The sequence below is a fragment of the Panthera pardus genome, unplaced genomic scaffold (genome assembly GCF_024362965.1).
Source record: "Panthera pardus isolate Hobbes unplaced genomic scaffold, ASM2436296v1 HiC_scaffold_20, whole genome shotgun sequence".
In the NCBI taxonomy this organism is placed as follows: Eukaryota; Metazoa; Chordata; class Mammalia; order Carnivora; family Felidae; genus Panthera; species Panthera pardus.
In genome coordinates, this window is record NW_026526766.1 from 57812701 (window position 1) to 57816722 (window position 4022).

The following is a 4022-nucleotide window of genomic DNA, read 5'->3' on the forward strand; positions in this document are numbered from 1 at the left end:
CCTTAGCAACTGAAGGACTCCAGATAAGGTAGAACTCAATGATGGTTGTAACCATGCCCAGCAAAGGCAGAGGAAATAGGAACACTAAATGGGAGGAGCTGGAGCAGGAAATGATGAATTTAACCCCCAATATCACGTGACTATACTCCTTCACCAGCACACACAAACACCTGTGAAACACCTCTGAGGCCTCCCTGAAACACCTAGGGGTGTGTACCTCAGGGTGTGTGTGAGAGCAATAGAACCATGCTGCTCTTTTTTCTTACTGTTACAACGCTAATAAGCATAAGGTTCTATTTCCTTAGGCTAGATTCCTAAAAGAATTGCTACATCTGGGCGCCTGGGTGGCTCAGTCGGTTAAGCCTCCGACTTCAGCTCAAGTCATGATCTTTGTGGGTTCAAGCCCCACATCGGGCTCTGTGCTGACAGCTCAGAGCCTGGGGCCTGCTTCAAGTTTTGTGTCTCCCTCTCTCCCTCTGCCCCTCCTTGCTCGTACGTGCTTTCTCTCTCCCTCTCAAAAATAAATAAAAATAAACATTAAAAAAAGCCAGAGTTGCTAGGTCAATGTTTTTAAAGGTTTTACTTTCCGAAAACTATCACAATTTATTTATTTAATCATTTATTTATTTTTACCTAAATATAGGGGATTGACTTGATCCTCTTCCTCACTCGCAAAACTTCTCACATTGACTTTATTTATTATTCTCTTTTATCCGTATTCTCCAATCTCATTCCCTTTTTCCACCATAGGAAATCATTCCAGTATGTTAAGTATATATCTTTTTGTTTGTAGATGTTTATTTAAAATGTGTATTATTGCTTTAGATTCATGTATTTTTTTCCTTAAGTAAATAGTACTGTAAGATAATACTACTGTAATAATAGTATTACAGTACTATAGTACTGTATACTGTATAGTATAATAGTACTGTAAGATATATATTTTTTTCTTTGTGTTCTTCCTTGCAGTAACATTTTTTTTTAAGTTTATTTATTTTGAGAGAGAGAGTGCACACGAGCAGGGGAGGGACAGAGAGAAAGTGAGAGGGAGAATCCCAAGCACACTCTGTGCTCAGTGCAGAGCCCAATGCAGAGCTCGATCTCAGGACTGAGAGACTGAGACCTGAGCCACTATCAAGAGTCTGACACTTAACCAACTGAGCCACCCAGGGACCCCTGGAGTAATATGTTTTTAAGATCGAGTCCACTGCTTCTAACTATTGACTAATACTCCACTCACCACATTTTGCTTAAGGACTTCTTCAGTTATGGACACACAAATTGCTTCTCACAACCAAAAACAACACTGTGAACATCTTCATGTGTGGCCCTTATGAGAACGATGTGAGAATTTCTCTGGGTTATATATCCAGTAGCAGAATTGGATATTTTACAGGTTTTTTTTCTCTTTTATGTCATTTGATTTTCATTTTTTGATCACTGATAAGAATGCGTGTGTGTGGTGTGTGTATTTCTTTAACCACTGTATTCTTCCAGGAATTTTCTGATCACATCCTCAGCCCTATCCTCCATTGATTCTTTAAAGACTAATTTAGCTGGTAATTGATTGTAACACATTGAAAAAATGTGATACATGAGTCCACACATGAATCCACAATGATACTTGAAGAGAAAGAGAGAGAAGAAAGGGAGGAAAAACTCATTTACCACCAATGGAAACACTATGACACTAACTCCTTTGTCAGAAAATTGGTAATTAAAGAGAAAGAATGAAGCATTTAATGTGTCATTTTAGGAAGAAATTAGGTTCATCCCCAACTGATGAGGGAAAACTCTTCTTTGCAGAAGAATGTCAGCTAATAAATGTGGGACTGATAGAAATTCGTCATTTTGCGATCTCCAATGAGATAATTGATTCAGGTAAGAATCATCAGTGAATGTTAAACTGTTAAAAATAAAGAAAGAAAAAGGACAAATTTATCCTCGTATCTATATCCTACCACTCACTTGCACCAGGAACACTTCCATTTTGCCTTTGCTCCCACCTCTCTATTGAAACTACAATGCTTGAAGGACAATACTGACTTCTCAATTGTGAAATACAAGGATCCTTTCTCATCCTCCATGACCTCTTTATGGTATTTGACATTAGTGGCCACCTCCCTTTTCTTGCAATTCTCTCCTTTCATCCACAAGAGACTGCTTATCTATTGCTGTGTAACAAACCAACAGACAAAAAAAAAAAATGTGTTATTTCTTGTGGTTCTGCTGGCAGACTGGGCTCAGTGGGGTGGTTCTCACAAAGAATCTATTACAAGGTGGAGTGCTGGATGTTAGGATGTCCTTGGAACCACAGTAGAGGGGACGGCCATCTTGCCAGCGCAACCCAATGAAAAGCCCCTAGTAGTGTGCCAGAATGAATTGGAGGTCAACCAATCACCAAGCGACAGCACGACCTGACGTGAAAAAGGGCCACCCGGACCTAAACCCGGAACCGCTGCAGCTTAAAAACCCCACCCCACCACACCTGGGTGCGACTTCCCTGACTCCTCTCTCTCCCTGAGTCACGGAACCTCGCCCGAGACCTTAGCTCCCAAATAAAGCCTTTGACTGCTAAAATTTTTTAGCCTCTGACTCCTATCTTGACCCTGCCTTACGCCTGACCCTAACTAACACTGGAATCATCTGAAAAGTCATCTGGGCTAGATATCCAAGATGCCTTTCTCACTCATTTGTCTGGTACCTGGCTAGAAGCCCTGGGGGTTAGCACGACATCTCTCTCTCAATGCTGCTGGCTTGGGCTTCCTAACAGTATGGTGGTCTCAGGATAGGTAGACTTCTTACCTAGTGCCTGGCTTCCCCTAGAACAAATGTTCCAATTGTCCCAGGTGGAAGCTACCAAGCTTTTTATGAGACAGCTAATGGTCTCTTTCACACCCATATGCATCATCCATTATTTCCAGCAACGGTTTCTTTTTTTTTTAATAGTTTAATTTTTTTTAAGTTTATTTATTTGAGAGAAAGAGAGAGAGCATGAGTGGAGGAGGGGCAGAGAGAGAAGGAGAGAGAGAGAATCCCAAGCAGGATCCACACGGTCAGCATGGAGCCCAATGAGGAGCTCAGACTTAGGACTCCACGACCAGAGCCGTGAGATCATGACCTGAGCCCAAATCAAGAGTCAGACACTTAACTGACTGAGCCACCCAGGTGCCCCCAACGCCCCCAGCATTGGTCTTTAGAGGAGAAAAGCAACGTGAAGACGCTTCAAAAGTTGAGTATAAAACCCATCCGTGTTTTTATTGTTTCATTTTTAAATACGTATGTATCCATATCTAACCCCAAAGCAATTTTTAAACACTCACTTTTTACTCAGGTTTTGAAAACATTTAACTTAATTTTCATAGAACCGGGAACTGTCTTTCCTTTTGCACTTGTATTTCTGCAACTTACTTAATATTTAATTAAATAACGTAATTTCAGAAATAAATACAACTAACATAAACAAGTTTGGGGGCAATGTACCAGAAAGCAGCGTATTGGCTGTGAATGTTCAAGCACACAGAGGCATAAATTGGTATATTGTACACGTAGGGGATGGAAAGCATTAGTTAATCAGTTAAAGGAGTTCCTAATCTATCTTTTATTGAATCTTTTGAGTTGGAAGCAACATAAACCACCTCAAGAAACTTAGAACTTATTGGCTCTTATACTCTGAAGTCTGGGAGAGATCTCGCATGACTTGATTCAGGGGCTCATATGACGACATCAACTCCCAATTTTCCTCCATCTCTCAGCTGTGCTCACCACCATGTTGGCTTCATAATGAGATTCTCTGTAGTAACAAGATGGTGGTGGCAGTTTCTAGCACAGAAGAGAGAACATGTATTCCTCTCAGCAATTCTAGCAAAAGACTCCATACTTGTCATTGGCTGAGACTGGGTATGTGCCCCACCTCCGTACCAATCTGTGGCCAGGGCAATGTGATGACCTGATGGATTAGGACTCAGTCTCATGCCTTCCTGGAGCCTTATGTAACTCCATGGACTGAGAAAAACTGCCTT